Consider the following 19,742-nt stretch of genomic DNA (forward strand, 5'->3'; position numbering starts at 1 on the left):
AAAGCTACTTGTGATCTCTGGCTATTTAAATACTGAAGTTATCAGAGACAAAATCAACATAATAAGAGTATTTTTTACTTCAAGTATAAGGGATAATTTTGAAGGGACAAAGAGTGTTCTTACTAATGGAAGTCCACTGTCCTACTCATCAAAAATCTGTCTTGGGGATTAATACACATAACACACATGGAATATGAAAGAAGGATGGAAATCGTAAGATACAGCTAAGCAGCTGTGAATCTTACATCATTTTATTAGATCATATATGATATGGGAGACCTCTTTTGTCAGGAAAGAGAAAGGATAGGAAGAAGAAAGAGAATTAAAAATATATATATCTATTCACCTATTGAAAAAGGAACCACTGTTTTGATAATATTATTTTTATTTTATATAAAAAAAATTCAGAGCCCAGTAGATGGATGAAGAGAAAATTACTCCCACCCTTAGGGTATCTGGAGCTGATTTAGCTGTGGTGGAAGACAGAGCAACTACATGAAATACTTTATTTTGCAGTTCATTTCTGAAGTGCAGCCATGCTATAATATCTTTCTATACCAACATGTTCCTGTCAACACTCTCTCACTCGGGTTGCCAGAGTGGGTGGGCGTATTGCCAATGCAGTCAGCTCTGAATCCCTTGAAAGCCTTTATGCCCTCTGGAGGGGGGGACAATCTGTACTTTGATAATGTGATATTAGCATTGCTGCAGTTACAAAAAGAGCTGCAGAAAATACTTTAATCTCCACAATGACATCCCACGTTTTTCTTTGGGCAGTAGACACCATTTTATGCACCCCACTGTCATGGGTCTACAGCTCCTCTTTGTGGATGACAACAGTGGCTGCAGCAGAAATAGTTAGTGGTTTTCCAGCATTTTGCCTTGGCACTCATTCAGCTTGCCCCTCTGTTTAACACTGTGAGCAACCCAGAGTCTGTGTTCAGTGTTGAATTTAATCAGGGACATGGCTTTTACCTTCCATGCACTTATTACACTTCCAGAGGGCCCAAATACTTAAGCTTCTTCCAGAAACTGTGTGTGGTCCTTGTGGGTAGTTGGTAACAAAAATATTCCTTTGTGATCTGTTTGTTCCTTGTCTTTAAAAAAATATCCAGAAGAGCAAGAATAAGCATATACTGCATATTCATTCATTCATTCAAAAAAAAAAAAAAAAAAAAAAGGCAGAAAAAAGTTGTGTTAAACAGTGTACTTAATATATTTCACAGATCAATGGATGCCATTTGTAGAATATTTATATGTCAAATGCACTTGCAATCAGGAATGGTATTTTATATATTCCTCACATAAAGAAAGGAACAAATTTCTCAGAAATTTACACAGCACATCTTCCAGTCACACTTACTCAGGGTTCTTCTGTTATTTTATCCAGACAATACAACACAGTGCTTATTTCTGACTTTCTTTTTTTTTGCATAGCACTCTACACTCTATATGAATAGTTACTTTGCATCTATCTTTCATCTGGTACTAATCCAATATTGCTAATGTCATTAGTGTCTGTCATGTAATTTTTTAGTCTGTTAAGAAATAGAATTAGAAAGAACATATGTGCAGAAACATTCAGAAGTGGAAGGTTTTGTCTCAGTGAAAAGGTCAAATACTTTTAAATCTTTGTCAGAATTGAAGCAGCACAAATGCACTGCAGTGTCAGTGGTCCAGAAATACAGTGTTTAATGACTCGGGAATGAGACCAAGGTTGTTCTTGAGCCTCAGCAGTGGAAAAAAAAAAAGCTGTAGTAGCTTGTTATAATTTATAACTATATATATTATATATGAATAAAAAAAAAAATCATAATCAACAATGTAGCTAACACATGATTCAGGTGTCCTGAGTAGGAAATAAAGGTAAAGCTTCTTACTGAAGAAAATACATTGAGGCTTCAACATACAAACTGGTACAAGGTAAATCAGCAAAAAGGTGCAGGAAAAATTTAAAAGGGGGAATTCTACTCTGAGTATGGGAAATGACTATCCTCATCATGCCTGCATTATTATCCCGATTCAATACATGTAGTGATGGTGAATGAACCTTTTTTTTTGACATATTTTGAGATTCTTATTAGAGAGGTTTCTCTATGATGAGATGTTTCTCTATGATTAGAGATGATTCTCTATCATCTAAATGTATGATAATCAACATTTAGGTCTTTAATCTCCAAATATTTTTAGCTTCTGCAAATAATAAAGAATATAATTAAGTAATTTGTCCAAGACAGAAATGGAAAGAATGTTATAGTATGTACTCTTACCTATCTTTACCTATCTGTACTTAGATCAATAGATTATAATAAAGCATGTGAAAAATAATTTGTGGAGTTAACATCACTGACATGGCATATCATCACAATCAGTAGTTTCGTATTCTATTTTATATTCCATATTCATAAATGAAGTGATAGAAATAATTTTAAATGATACTTTTTATATGGCAAAGCATAGCAATAAATTTAACTATCTTGTTTCATCTGGCTAGCAACTGACTGGAGACTAATTATTCCTTACTGGTTTACATTTAAATTGTACAATTGTTGTTAATCTAACTACCAAAAATCTTTGCTATGTTTTCTATACTATGATTTATACCTCTCTCTGAAATATCTGACAAAAATCACCCAGACAAGACAAATGGTTTACCTTACTTATGAACAGCTAAGCATTTTTGCTTTTAAAATTTAAGATGTCAAAACTCCACAGAGACTGTATTTCTGAAACTGGCCTCCTACCATTCAGTGACTACATCTAGTGTAGAAACATTCCACAAGCTTAAATTTTCTCTACCTTTACAGAGTGCAAAGGTTTTAAAAAGATTGTAAAGATCTCAGCCCATATCTTAAGAAGCAATGATCCTCTGTAGAATTCTACTGATATCCTAAATATTTTCAATATAGTGAATTTGGGATAATTATACTGACAATGCACAAGAAAATAACTACCAAATATGAAAAAAGAAAATAAGTAAACTGGATTTCATTGAAGGCAGTTACTGCATGGAGAAGTACCGAGAAAGGAAACATTCCTGTTCTGCATTTGGAGACAATTTCAGTTTTGGAAGCATGACAACTATTACATCATTCTTCTTTTGTTTTTGTTTGTTTCTGTGTTGTTGTTGTTCTTCTTCTTCTTCTTTTCAACAATCAGATACATGTTCTTCACACATCATTTTGTTCTAAGCTACTGCTGCACCAAGACTTGACAAAGTTTTACAGTTTAGGAACTGCCCACTCAGATGGTGACTGGTCCTGGAGATAGTCTGAACCATACGCCCAAACTCCTCAAGCACTGCTATGATTTGCTTTTATATTTGCTGTGCAGCTGAACTTGGCAATTCCAGAACTTCAGAACTTCCAGCACTAGAACTACCATAGTCTCAGCATTGACAGCACCAACAGCAGATAAGGTGTATCTGCCATTACACCTAGAAGTCTTTTGATGGTCAATCAGTCATCCTTTGGAATGAACACTGTTTTAAAACTCAGTCAGAGAGGATCCCTAAAATATTATTTTGAGACAATATAAAAGAATTTTGTCACTTGTTATAACTAAGATGACTGTTATTATAGCAACAAATTAACTGTATCAGACAAAAAAATAAAAATAAAAAAAAGTCCTCAAGGAGAGAGAAAACATCCAAGAAAACATCAATTTCACATCCAAGTTTTCATAGGATCTGGTTTAAAACAGAATGCTCGTGGTTTTGTTATATTGATGCTCAGGCCTCTTACAAGGATAGTTATCCTCATATGGGACAATTCAACTCTTAGAACTGTCGTGGTTTAACCCAGCCGGTTAATTAATTCTGTTCTAACTGAAACCAGGACAAGAACATTCACCTAGGAATTAAACACATCAAGCCCCTCCATTATTGTGAATTGCAAACTGGACTCAGACTTGATCCCAACTCCAGGATTTTTATATTATTATTTTTTTATTATTTTCTTTTATTACACATTTAACATCTGCTAGATTAAATGCAATCCAGTAATCATGAGAGTAAATGATTTCTATAAATACTGGTTATTTTCCTTCTTATTTTGCCTGTTGCACAATTAACCTCAGTCTAGAAATCACTTGGCTGCTTTTCTTTAAATACAGTTTTTAAGGCCCATGTACTCATGAAATTGTAGACACCTACACTCCTGCCATTTCACTAAGTATTAGGTATTTAGCCCATTTTGGCAGAGGTGCCACGTTTCTAGTGCACAAATTTTAAAATATCAGCCTTTGCCTTTTCTTAGCATTATGCAATGCCCTTGACAAAAGAAATATCACTTGTCTTATAACTTACACATTCTTGAAAAGTTTGCCTTCTATTTTAATGCTTTTCTGACTGATAGAATATTAATAATGGTTAATGTTAAAATGATATGATCCACCAGCTGCAAACAGGTAATTTTGTTTAAATAATAAACTAATTGAAGTTAATTGAACTGTAGAAGCAGTGTAATATGTGCAACAGTACCTCCATTTATATTTTATTCCTATGGTAAACTCAATTAATCCATTTTCATTCCTTTGCTATCAAAAATAACTGCCTTTGCCTCTGAAAGTAAAAATAAATAAGTACATGGAAAATAATTGCCAGTAAAGACCTTTGCCTCTAATAAACCACATGAAGAAAGACCTTATATATAAACTCAGAACTATTAATTGATACTGGTGTTTATAGAGGCTGCAGATGAAGGAGTTCTGCATCAGAAAAATTCATTTTCTAGATTGAAATGACTTTGCTTCCAGCAAGACCACTGACTTAATCAGGGAGTGCCTGCATAAAAGTAAAGTATCAGTGAAACTAAAAGACCAGATCCAAACCTTAAACATGCCTCCCTTCAGATGCAAGTATGGAAATACAAGGGAGATAGGAACTATAAGAGCTTGCTACAATTTAAATATTGCTGCTTTTGTAGTTATACAGTTGCTCTAAAGCAGAAGTAAATTTAACTCATCCCACCATACTAGCATAGTCTTGTTAAATTCAGGGCAACTGAACTCCACCTTGCTGTGGTGCAGGCAGGCAGACTAAAGAGGTCAGCCCTTGTCTAGGAGGCCTGTGGCTATTGCAATGTATGCCTTTTAGAACGCGTGCATATGCTCTTCAGTATGATCACCTTCTGTAAATCATGAAGAAAGACTATTTACAACAGGTGTTGGAGGTGCACTAATCTGAACAGGATGTGGATTTGATTTACCTAACGGTCCCTACTAGCATAACTCATGTTATGCTTGAATATTCTTATCCTCACACTTAGCAATCAGTTCTAAACAACTAATTTTGAAAATTATTTTGCAGAGGAGAAATGTTATAACTGGTTGAGGAATTCAAGAATCCTGTGGAGTTGAAGAGTATTCTACATTACCAAAAATCTCATCCATATCAGAATAAACCCACAGTAGCCATATCCTGAAATTACAGAGTAAACAGTACACCAGATTTTGAAGCTAGGAATGGCATTTAGCTAATTGTTTTATACACTTAGTCAGGTATAGTTCCGCCTGTAGCTTAACCAGAGTAAAAAGTAAGTCTTGTTCAGGATTACTCTGTAAAACAAAGTCTTTCACTTTACATCTTTAATCAGAGCAAAATTTGTTTTCAGGTTTATTGGAACATATCAAAGCAGTCAATTCCAACATTGTCAATGCTATCACTGAGTTCAGCACAATAGTGCTTGAAAATGTAGAAAATATACATGTGATTTCTGCTTTCACAAATATTTCTTAATTCCCATACTCCAGACATAAATTACACCTACATCAAAAAAGCTAGGATTTTTTGATGTAGGTGTAATCTATGTCTGGGGTATGGGAATTCAAGAAAAGGGAAAGAGGCAGATACCCTATTAGCGAGTCATTAAGTGTGCAGTATATGACATTATTTTGATGGGTGTTTTTGATACCAAAGTGTTGATGCCAAAGGTGCTTTCAATACAAAGATGAAACAGGATAGCAAGATACATTTGTAGACAGTTGAATTGCACATTGACCATAAATAAATAAATAAATAAATGCATTTTGAATGGACGGGAAAGGTCACTTCTCATCACTGATATGTGTTCTCCAGTTGAAGATCTCAGTTTTTGTTGAGAACTCATTGACAAAAAGAGTGCAATTTTCTGTTTCTGTTTAGCTCCTGAAGTAAGTAATTTTTCTCTACAATAAAGGGATTACAAAGTTCAGTTCTGACAAGTGTTAAGTAACACATATCTGAGGTAGAGATAGTCTAATACCCCATTTACATACATTATGGACCTAAGTTAATGGAATTAGATAAGAAAAAGACCCTGTTTTCCATTTTGATTATTAAGTTGGTATCTCTTCTATGAATGTAGCTCAACTAAGCTAAACAAACAGTGCACAAAAAAGGTAAAGAGTAATGAAAAAAAAATGCTATCACACTAGTGTGTAGTCCAGTATTGCAGTGTCAGCTAGCCTTTGCAATGAGCTGGGTATCTCAAATCTTAACAGGTTATATCAAATTTAGGGTCATTAGAGAAGAACAATTAAAAATTAAGATAATATGTTTTCTGTATAATGGACAAACTATAAGGAGGGTCTAAGAACACAGAATGGTTTACAGAAGTTATATAGCTTATATATAATATAGTCATATACTGATTCTCTCTTCTTACTTTTGTCTTAGAACACAAGAATCACAGAATCATAGAATATCTGAGTTGGAAGGGACGTACAAGGTCAAGTCCAATTCCTGGGTCCCCAAAGGACCATCCAAAAACTCAGACCAAAAAAAGAGTAACAGCTATTCAATAAAAATTCAGTAACGAGGTGAAAGTATTGTATATAATGTGTAATTTATCCTGTATGATTGCTACAAAAAATAAGCAATGCCATCAACTGAATACATTTTTAGAAAGGAATGGCTATACTTGTGGGGAAAGAGGTATTAAACTTACATCTGTTGCTGTTTACTAACAATATTAAAACTTGTGCTTCTCAATTTAAATTCATGAACTAACTAGTAGATAGACAAGACAAAACAAAACAAAACAAAGCAAAACAAAAACCAAACTATCCAACTAAGACATGCCCTAGCAATTTTGTTTCACATCTATGTTATAACATACCAATGTTGTGTTTTCAACACCAGTATGCTTGGGATTCTACTTTCATTCATTAGATGACTTCAAGTGTGATCTATGGTAGTAAATCCTATTCTCAAAGTAAGTATGAAAAATACTTCCTGTTGGAAATTGCAGTACAAATACCCAAATATATATATATATATATATGTGTATGTTCATAATATATATATGTATATTTTAGCCTCAGTCATAATTTCTGTCTTGGAAATCTGACATCTCTTTTGGCAGTGGAGAGTTGATGGTGGAAATTTCCAAAAATGTTCACCATCAGCATAGCACTGCTAACTTAGACAATGAAAATTTAACCATCTGGACTCCAAAATGTTGAAACATTTTATTTCAAGTGAAAGTACAAATATTTTGACATGCTAAAGTCACTTATCTTTACTGTTTTCTTTATTCGTTTTGCTGCTTCCCGTTAAGGACAGTGTAGTCAGAGCATTTATCACATAGAACTTTGTTTATGGTTTGTAAACTAATTTTGGTAAGTTTTTGGTTTTCATTGCTTTTTTTTTTTGTCACTAATACCTCCTCATCCGACATGAGGGGAAACAGTATTCTATCAGTTATACAAAAAGTGACAAACAGAAGCAATCCATGCACATACATCATATATATTTCACAAAAGAAAAGTGTTCACAGACACATTTTTCCTTCTTATGTAGTGCAATTCTTCAGTGTCCCCTTGTCTTCCTAGATTGTAAGGGACATATAGAGGTGTTTATATTAATCCATGGTAAACTGATAAAAATACAATTGTTTCTTTCTATCATTTATTTGCCAGTTCTATATGGCTAAATTGTTAAAGGCAGAAATAGTATCTTTGGGTATATTTGCAAAATATCTAGAGAAATTAAATAAAATTTTATTATATTATCATAGAATAAAATACAATAAATTAGTTTTCAATAATATTATTGAGAATGTATTTAGCATTCTTGGAAAATAGATCTGAAATTGTTTTAGTATGCAAGAAAAGTCTTGTGAAAGAAAAAAATGTGAAAAAAAAAGCTTTGAAAAATGAAATCTGCTTTTCTCATTTTTTCATATTTCAGAGTTGCTTAGTTCACCTCAATTAGAACATACATTGCATGCCTATGAGCAAACCTGCACTCAACACAGAATTTATAATGAAGAATCCTTCACTGCAAGATATCCTAGAAATCTTAGACCATCTGGTTTCACAACAAACTTGTAGCTGATTATCTGCTTAAGAATTAATTAGGAACACATGTTAACTGTTGTGATAGCAGAATTGTTGACATTTGTCTTATATGTCTTTTGAAAAGCAATCATTGTCCAAAACAGATTCCAAAATAGGATGAAGTAATGAAATAAGAGGCTTTCTTCATTGGAATTAAGATGTATTCTCCTTGTCGGAGAATGATCCTTAAAAGCATTATGTTGTAGTTTTCAATGACTCAGGTATCAAAAATATGGCATTCATGAAGCTCTTTCCCTTATCAGTGGCATCTTTCCTCAATATGACAAACATAATATACCTAACTCTAACTGACACCATAAATAAGGAAGAAAAACAAAGTAACAGAATGTAAACTAGAAAACTCAGTGAGACACAGCTGCTAAAGGATCACTAGAAAATATTTTTATTTTCTTGTTGCAGTTAAATCTCTTTTCACTTTTCACTTTTTTCACATAGAATAAATGCTTGCAGTACTTATATAATTGCCCTTAGAAATATATCAAACATGGAATTTTCTAAAAATGACTTCTTCCATTAAAAGTTATTTGTTTTCTCCCACTATAATTTGACTCTTTAAAGCAATGATTGAGTGGAGTTTGTATTAGTACTAATAATAAATTATTGTGACAGTAGATGATCAGACATCAGCTGGACTATTGTAACTGGCCATTTTCATATTCCTAGGCACTGTGTAAAAGGGAAGTAAAATGCCTGAACTTAGACTATCATTCGATTGCTACTTTTTGTTAATCTTCATAAAAAACGTATCTCAGTTGTACTGAATTATCTTTTGAAACTGGTAGAAAAATAAAATGTTTAAACTCTCTCCTCTACAAAATTTCGTGTTAATCTTCAAATAGATTCAGCTATATGATAAAATTTGTGCATTCCGGGGTGAGAAATGTTAAATGTTACAACACATGCCGAAAAAGTTGGCTACTTATGACATGCATTAGAAAGAAGAATGCTAGCATTTTATTGAAGCCTATATAGACAATAACACAAAAGGCAGGACAACGGAGAATCAAATTTTCTTTTGGTGGGCAGGGATGGAAAAGGGAAAAAAAAATCATCCTAAATTACTGTTACTTAAGCAGTATTTACAGCCCCAATCAATAAACCTACTCTGCAAAGAAATTTTCTACTAGCATATTTTAAAGTCAAGGACAGGAGAAAGCTCATAATAATATACATATATGTAAATGTACATACACAAATTTATATTCACTTAATTCATATTTATATGGATATAAATCCACGTTCAATATGGATTTATACACTTAAATCAGTTATATTAGCTGATCAGCTATAGGATTTATATCAGCTTCAGCTAAACCAGCTATATGTTTTAAATATCCTTATTTTTCCTACTTAAACAAGAATAATTGTGCCATCATAAAACATTTTATCAATTCCTTCATGATGCCTACTCTTTGTATAATAAGTTTAGCTATGTTTTTATAGTTAAAGCTACAGTTTTACAGACCTCAGCTGTAATGTGTAGGATGCCTTAAACTGTCAAAATCTACATTAATTACATTTATAAGATAATGAATAAATTTTGATCTGATAAAATATCATAAATGCTTACAAACATGAAAATGACTAAACATGATATAGACAGATGGAGATATAGATATATATGCCAAGCAACACCTGTATTAATAGCCTTGCACATCAGGAAAAAAGAAAATCACTTAAGTAATTCTGACATATTATAGGCTTACACAATAGTTGGTATAAAAGACATTTGCCATTTTAAATAGATCTCAGAATGACTGTTAGTACTGTCTTTCTCCTGGTATATCAAAGCAATTAGCTATGTTCTCTCTGGCAAGAAAGATAATATTGTCTTGTCAAGGAATCCATTTAGAAGAGTTCCTCTATCTGATTTGTCATAACACAGCATTAGTGTTTTGCCTGGAAAAGTTATAGAGAGGGGAAGGGAAGGGAAGGGAAGGGAAGGGAAGGGAAGGGAAGGGAAGGGAAGGGAAGGGAAGGGAAGGGAAGGGAAGGGAAGGGAAGGGAAGGGAAGGGAAGGGAAGGGAAGGGAAGGGAAGGGAAGGGAAGGGAAGGGAAGGGAAGGGAAGGGAAGGGAAGGGAAGGGAAGGGAAGGGAAGGGAAGGGAAGGGAAGGGAAGGGAAGGGAAGGGAAGGGAAGGGAAGGGAAGGGAAGGGATCAAGTTATACTTAAATCCTCATAAGTGCAAGTCCATTATTGTAAAATTATATTTCCCTTTCACCATCTTCCATCAAGTTGAGGGTATTTTAATCTGCAGTGTAGATTAAGGCACTTCTTGCTTTTTAACTGCTATTACCCAGTTTATGACCATGATTATTGTTGGAAGATGCTATAATTATAAAGATTAATTAGTAGTCAGAGCAAGAGAAGCACATATCTTACATTAGAAATTCAGAGGACTTGATAGGTCAGGCAAGAATATGATAATGTATTTTTTCATCATTAGGAACCTTTGTGCTGGCATGTAAAAATGGTAATAAATCATTCCTCTTCTTCAGAACATCTTTCTTAAGTTTGTAAAAACTCTTTAAGTGCTAATTAGGTAGGAACCCGTCAAAAATCAAATTAGGAACAATTAACACTCATTGCCTTGGATAAGGAAAAATAAAAGAAGGAAACATACTTGGCAGCATAGAGACTTTTGTTGAGGTGTTTTATGTGAAGTTAGTATACATCAAAGTACTTTAATGCATAAGAACTCAAAAATCGAAAAGTATAGTTTTCCCTTTGTATAAACTAATCCTTATTCAAGTAGAGACCAGAAGTTCTTATGAAGTATAGCTATATTATATTGTATGTCATTATTATTAGAAACAACAATCTCCTGAGTAAGCTCAAACTTTTGGCAGTATTTTACAGCTATAATTTACTACATGGTCTTGTCACAATTCTCACATCAGTGATCCCTAATACAATTTCTCTGTTTATATTTTCTTTTCCAATTACCTTCCATTTCCTATGCTACTTTGTGGGTTGATATTCTCTCTTAAATAAATTAAATAGCATTTCGAATACTTAGCTTTGTTAAAAAGAGACTACAGAACATTTCATTTGGAAAACCATATTGTTTTGGAAGCTGTTCTGTATCATCAAGGAATACACTTACACTTTCTGTATGTTGTGCAGAACCATATATCATGTAAAGCACCCAATCAGTATTTTATAGCTTTCATTTGCAGGCTCTTGTCAACCTGAAGTTCTCAGAATTCTTTCTTCAAGTTCCTATGTCTCCTAAATATAATCAAGTCATCCAAATTAATTAACATCTATAGGAATTTCATATCCTCTACAATTTTTCTAAGAAACTATTGAAGTATTGAGAGTGTTTGAAGCCTCCCTTCAGTTAAGCAGTTGAACAGAAGTCCAAAGGACAGATGAAAGCTGTCTTCATTTTATAATCATTTACCAGGGGTTCAAGGCATTCTCACTTCAAAGTCCCAGAACTGGAAATCACTCATTCCCTGAACTATCTAACAAGCAGACCAAGGAATCACCTACATAAAGAATGGGATACATATACTTAATGTCAAGTACATATATGTGAGTTGATCAAAATTTTACAATTTCTGTTTCTGAGAAGTTCAAATATAAAGTTTTATTTCAATGTGAAATAAAGGAATTTAAAGCTGCTCATCAAAAACAAACATAATTCTTTCCCAAGCCCCACCATCATAAATTGAATTTACAATGAAGCAGAGCCTGAAGCCAACTGTAGCTTCTATCTATCTTTGACAGTGACCGCTGACTGTCATTGCATCAGAATCTTCACAGTCTGCAAATGAGACAAATTTCCCTGATAAATGCACCTGTGAAGACAACTTTAAATTTGTTAGTCTTCAAAGGGTGTTAGTCTCACAAAGGCTGTTAGTCTTCAAAAGGTGAATCTGAGCAATGGAATGTAGTCTCACTCACTGTCCCATCCCCAAATCTTTTTAACAATGAGAAAATAAGTAAGAATAATATTAGCTTTCTTCCTAAGAACAGTTACAGTTCTTAACTATTAACTCACAGGATTAGAGAGATCAACTATTCAGATAATATATTTTCAGTTTATGATATTTTGTTATGAAGACAAGAAATTTGCATGAGAAAAAAAGAAGGGTTGGATCAACAAACTAGGGTAAGGTGCCGCATCACATTATTTTAGAACAGCTAATGCATTCTAAAAAATAATAAATAAATAAATAAAAATAGACTTTTAGTACTCTTTCTCTTTTCATTTTATGTTTCAGTAGAATCCAAAGCATAGATTCCAAAGCTTAGGTTAAGAGTAGATTCAGTACTTTAGGTTATTGTAGTGTTATAGCTTCAAGATAACATTATTCTACTTAGGCTAAGAGATTTTTTACTCAATTTAAGAATACATTCCCAAATTATGAGTTCTCAATTTCATATAACAGCCTAAATATTGGAGGACTGAATTTTTGTAGACTAGAAAAAAAAAAGACTTGTTGGTGCTTGAAACAAATCCAAACTACCATAGGAATTTCCTGCCCCAAGTTTTCAATAATAATTGCTTGTCACCAGGATGGGATTTCAATACAGCTGTACTATATATATCCAGTTTTACCATTTCTCAGGGGGAATTAATTTCTGGGTTCATTTTGTGAGTTTATATAGAAGAAATATAGTTGAATGGATACAGAAAGTTGTCAATCATGCAAGTTCTGACAAAGCAAAAGGTGCAAATTACACTGTGTATTTGTGTGTATTAAATCATCAGTATTATAGAGCTGGAAATAACTGTGTGTTAGCTGTCAAGGTCCATTCGTAAGTTTAGACAAGAGATAACTGAGAAGAACAACCAGTCCGGTATCACTCAAGCTACTTCAGACTAAAATCACAGATTTACCATCTTCACCGGCAGCAATGTCCATTGGAACAGCAGATAACGGTATTTATTGCTAGATTGCACATACTACAGGTTGTTAACCTTGGGACTATGATGCTGCCTATAAATTTGTCTGGGAATAGATATTACAAAGAGGATGATACAGAAATATTTTGTGTGTGTGAAAATGGCAACTCTATGTCAGCAGCCTCAAAAAAAAAAAAGTTTGTTTTATTGCTACCCCCCTTTTTGATAAGTGAAACATCTGCAAATTAGCATAACATGAATAAGATACCCTACATATAAGCAGATTTCAACTTTATGAAGAAAGCTATATCAGATTGTCTAAGCACAAAGACCTGTAGCTGCTGAGACACTATGTTCCTTGTGGAATTACTTGGCAAATCATTTTTCTCCTACTCCTGCTATACCTTGCAAAAGATCACCACTACATATCAAGCCAATGAACAAGATAAAGTCCAATGTTATCACTTCTAATATTTTTGTAAATAGAGGCGATTACCGTCAAAACCACAGAAAACAGTCATTTGTTGGACACACATACTTGCTGAATACTTTCTAGCTTGAGAAAAAAAAAGTAAACAGACATGAAAAATTAGCTTTATTTTAGTCCCCTTAAGGGAAAGACATTTTAATATAATTAAATGAAGAAATATTATTCTCATATAGATCTAAATTGAGTGAAGTTTGTCAACTAAACGGGCAAACTGCACCTTGAAGAACTGTTGTGGTTTAACCTGGAGGACAGCTCAGCAGCACAATACCTTTCACTCACTCCCCCTCCCAGTGGGATGGGGGAGAGAATCAGGAGGAAAAAAATTAAGATCTCATAGGCTGAGATAAAGACAGCTTACTAGGACAGAAAAGGAAGAGAAATAATAATAGTAATGATGATAATGATGATGATGATGATAGAACCTACAAAGTAAGTGATGCACAATGCAATTGCTCACCACCCACTGACTGACGCCCATCCCAAGCAACACCCCACATAACCAGCCACCCCATCTTCATTACTCAGCACAATGCCACATGGTGTGGGACATCCCTTCTGCCAGTGTAGGCCAGCTGACCTGGTTCTGTCCTCTCCCAGAAAGTGTGCACCCCCAGCCTCCTTTCTTGCAGGTCAGAGTGAGAAGCTGGAAAGGCCTTGGCCCTTTGTAATCACTGTTCTGCAACAACTGAAACATCAGTATGCTATCAGCATTATTCTCACCCTAAATCCAAAACACAGCCCCATATCATCTGCTAGGAGGAAAATTAACTCTATCCAAGCTGAAATTAAAACAAGAACCTAAACAAAGAGAAACTAAGTCAGATCCACTGAAATGTTCTTACTAGACTCCCCAGCTAGATGAATTACATAGTTCATTTTATCTGCAGCCTTTATTAAGAATTAAGTAGTATTATACATGTATTGTGGACTACCAATAGAGCTGTCTATGTTACTGATCTAATGAATTGATTATCTAATGAAGGCATAGACTTACAAGTACAGTGGGAGATCATAGCCTGCAGTTTTCACTCTAACTACCTATTCTGAAACACTAAGCAGTTTTACTTCTATATAGACCTATTCCAGTCACAGCTATCAAAAATACCCATATCTGACATCATGACAAAACTTGGGAAGCTTTGGGAACTGCCCAAGATGTTATGATTTCATTATACCATAGTAGAATGATTGCCTATTATAAACTGAAATTAAATTCAGACTTCCACTACAGAAGCCCAAGCATTAGTCTTGAGTTTCATAGGACAAATAGTACTGAGAGGTCAGCAGCAGACTGACATAACTATATTGCATATGATTATAAAATATAAAACAGTGTTTCTGAGTAGCCTGCATCAGACAAGACTGTTCATGAATTTTGGTTTTCTTTTATAAACAAGCCACATTTGAGAGTTCTGATGCATATTATAGCAATGATCTAGACTGAATAAATGACTTTCCTTTCAAAAGAAATGGACTGACTTACACTGTTGGCAAAAACTTGTGGCCTCTTCAGTAAAGAACTAAAAAACCCTTGAGGTTCTGACATAGACTGTGCTTAGAAAAAAGTCAACATGCAGTGTAAAGCTCATACTTTCTCATATCAGTCTCTCGACTCTCTCCTCAATCTTTTCTTCCTTTTTTTTTTTTTCCCCAACATGTCTAAATGTCTGCATTCCAAATGCAATCAATTTTTATACTATATCAGACACTGACTACACTCAGATCACTCAGATTTTATTGGCTATTTGCAATGGATTTTGCAAGAGGAAAAGAGACTTCTGAGGAGATAGAGAGGATGTAAAGGTAACAGCCAGAATACATAACGTTTTGGGACTATAAACAAGTGTTACTTATCAATAGGTATTAATTAAAGTGGGTTTTTTTGTTTGTTTGTTTGTTTGTTTTTTCCCTTTGGTTTCATTTTGTTTGTTTGATTGTTTCTGGGACCAGACAGAAACAGAGTCTGACTTCTGCAAATAACAGTTTTACAGGTTTGCAAATTCTAAGCAAAACTTTCTACACTTGTGTAAAACTTGACATTTCCCAATATCACCTTTGATCATTGACACTGAAGTAATCCTGAAATGAACACAACAATTAACATTGCTTTAATCACTATTATAAACCTCCTGAGAGCAGTCACTGCAATAAAATTGGCATATTAAAGATATGAAAAAATAATTGCAGGTGCAACTAAACATGATTAATGATCAGACAACAGCTTCCACATGAAAAGAATATTAAATAGTGTTGTACTGTTGTCAGAGGCAAGATTATTAATGTGTTGGCTTGTTTGTTTGAATAAAGCACAGGGCAAGAGGACAGATAATATTCGTAGACACCAAGCACTATTTGTGTACTGTTTTATAAAGTTTGTTTTCCACACAATTAAAGTATGGGTATTTATAAACCATGCTGGATACATGCAATGCATGATAGGGAGTATCTAAGATTCTGTCATGCATTTTACATATGAACTTTAATATACTATACAATTTCCTTTATGGAAATAAAGATCTAGCAAACTTTGGGTAGAAAATACATACTAGCACATACTAGCTTCAGGACTGAATACAATGTTGAATCCTTGTTATTTGAGCCTGGGACTACCAGTCTGCTCATTTTGTAGCAAGTTTTTCTTCATAACAAGATGTAAAACAAAGAAGAAAAACCAAACTTTTCCATCGAAAAGACAGAAAGATGACAAGAATTTGCAAAGTGATTTTATTTTCCCCTCTTTGGTTCTGTTTATAGAATAAAAGAAAGAAATCATAATTTAAAAATATTTAAAATAAAAATAAAATATATATATGGAAGCTATTGCTGTCATTTGCTCATACTTTTTGTTGTTAATGTATTATGTATTAGATATATTGATTCATGCAATACAGAATGTGTTCAATGTGTTCAGTATGTGCCTAGTTCCAATATACCCAGAAATACTGTGATATTGCACTGTGCTTCTTTCAGATATGACACCAAAGTTCCTTAGGCAGATATTACTTTTAATTACCATTATCATATAGAAAACTTATTATGGTACAAGATAAATGCTTTATATGTCAATCACTAATGTTATATAGGTCAGTTTTACAACTGAAAATTATTAATATACTTACATTATTAAAGTTGAATAACAAAAAAAAAATAAATAAATACATAAAAAAAATATCTTGTTAAGCTAAAGGAGGCAATTTGTCAGCGCTATTTCCAAGTTCTCTATTTTAATCTCATCGAGGAGCAGCTTAGTCATTGAATCTTAGTCCATTTCATTCCTGAACATAACACTACAGCTTATGCTTTCCTTCCATCTTTTTCCATCCTTTCCTTCCCTGCTGGTTTTCCTAACTATTAACATTGTTACTTGATATTGGAACAAAAATCAAGTCTGAATAATATGTTTAAAACTTTTGACTAAGCACACAGAATTTTAGCACTCTCTTTAGACTACTAACATGCAAAAGGATAAAAATAGTTTCATCACATATTTTCATGCTGATACTTTCTCAGATACTTTCTCTTCATTCTGGGTCATACAATTCTGACATTGAAAAGTTGTGTTGGGATCTTTTTTCCTTTCAGTCTACCTCTCTTTTTTTGGCCTGTAGCTCTCCTGCAAGCACAAATCTCCTTAATGCAACCTAATATTCAAAAAAATGTTGTCAAGATCAAAGGGAAAAAATAGTGGGATTAAAGCAATATAAAGACCAGTGGAATTTACAATTTATATCGCTTGACTGTCTTAACTTTTTATCTTGCAAAACCAAAATCAAATATAATTTTCATTAATATTCTTTTTTTTTTTTTTTTTTTTAATTTGATTCCTTTTGGCTCTGAATCTATATTAGTCTTAGTCACTGTATAACCTACAGTAGCAATATGAGAGCTTATAATATGAATATTATTTCACAGAGCAAAATTCACAAACACTAATTGAATTCCATATAAATCACACATGCATGCATGTGTTTTGAATATGTAAATTATTGCGCCTTACAACTTGCAAAACTTTGAAGAAATACATGCAGCTTTTATCTTAGAAATAAACATGGCTAAAAACTTTGATGAATGAGAATAAACTACTGAATTGGAACAACATGGAACATACTATGATACGGTGGACAACAAAAACATTTTTTTCAGAAGTTAATCTTAATTAAAAATGTACTCTAAATAAATGTACTCTAAATCTATTAAAGGATTTAGAATATTTGCTTGAATTGTATAAAGAATTATGAATATGTTTAAATGTTGGATAAGGACGTAACCATCATTCAATGCAAAATTCAAAAATACATGTATTTCTGTGTAGTGAGTAGGACAATGTTGGCATATTTATTTTAAAAAAATGCAGTTTCACAAAGCTATTATTATTATTATTATACATCTACTGGCTTAATCTAGTTCCTAAACAACCTCTTCAACAAGATTTGAAAAGACCCTCACCTATACTGAGCATGCAGGTATAGCAACGAGAAGAGAACTTGTCATGAAGAGAAAACATTAGTCTACATATGTTAGTGCATTTTAAACCAGACTTTATTTATTATTATTTTGAGTTATATATAACATAACAACTGAAAACTGTACTGTGGTGATGGATTTTTCTACTTTTTCACAGTATCTACAATGAAATGAACAAATGTAGGCTGATTCAAATGATTTTTCTAAATCAAGATGTATGCTGTGGAAGATTAAAGAACTTAATGAGAAACAGGAAATTAAATTATTTCTACCAAAACTCTTATATTTCCTCTTCATCAACTATGACACTTGATAGTATTTTATTTTATTTTATTTTATTTCATTTTATTTTATTTTATTTTATTTTATTTTATTTTATTTTCAAAGAAAAATGGCGTTGATGAGTATTTTTTATGGAGTTACGATCACTTGCTAGTAAAAACAGACTTAAATAGAGAAGGTAGAGCTAAAACACAGATTAAATTTTTAATTTAGCTTCAAATTTGCAATTTTATTACTATATTAATTTTTAATTTACATAAAAAGTAATGTGGCACAGGACTGACAACTTTATACATTCTTCACAGATGCTAAAACAATCACTACATTCTGCGATCCACTGTCTTTTCCTTTACACTGTCAGTCATGTGCTTTGGGACATCAGCCCCCAAAACTACAAAGCTGTGAACTTTGTTATACTCAGAATATTGCATTGAGAGGATAGGTGTGAAGTGTGGTCTTTATTAGAGAAGAACCACACACATATAAATATATACACACACAAATATAGATAGAACTGCAAAAATGGAATGTTAAATATATATGTATATTGGTACTATCTACTTTGTCTGTGGGACACATTTGGAAAAGTGTCACTTTTGTCACATTGGAATGGTGACAAATTTGGAATCTTAATTGACTAGTATGAAGCAGAGGATATTTAATTTATTTATTGGTTGGTTGGTATGTTTTTGTTGTTCACAGTATTGTCAACTTCCTCTAAAAAGGCGAACAATTGGGTCAGATGAAATAATGAGGGAAAGTGCTGTTTCTTTTGGGAGTAGCTAAGGTACTAGGAAGACTAAGAAGAGTTTCAGAGACACAGGATTATCATACACAATGAATGAAAAGCTGACATGAAGGGTGCAAGTCTGCAGCTCATGAGTGAAACAAAGACTTTTGGAGAGAAACAGACAGGTGATGAAAAGGAATTTCTTAATGTATTCTGCAGTAGTTGTGGCAACTCAGGAAGTCAGATCTGGCTGAAAACAAGTTTCAAATCAAGGATCTGATTTGAAAAAGTGCACGATATAAAGGGAAAGTTATTTATCTTTGTTTCTTCTTTATTTTTGTCTTAACCTAGTCAGTGTGAGGTTTTTGTTTGTTTGGTTGTTTTTTATTCAAATGTTAATGCTAATAAGCATTTGCTTTAGATAAAAGTTCTTTTTGTCTCGTGGTCCCGTCAGAGCTAACCTATTTTCTTATATCGTCCTGTCTAGAATTACGCCCATTACTGTGAGTCCTAACAAACCTTCTGAGAGAACTATACAACTATAGCTGTAGCATTCTTCACCTTCTCTCATAGTTAAG

The sequence above is a fragment of the Aythya ferina genome (assembly GCF_964211825.1).
Source record: "Aythya ferina genome assembly, chromosome: 5".
Classification (NCBI taxonomy): domain Eukaryota; kingdom Metazoa; phylum Chordata; class Aves; order Anseriformes; family Anatidae; genus Aythya; species Aythya ferina.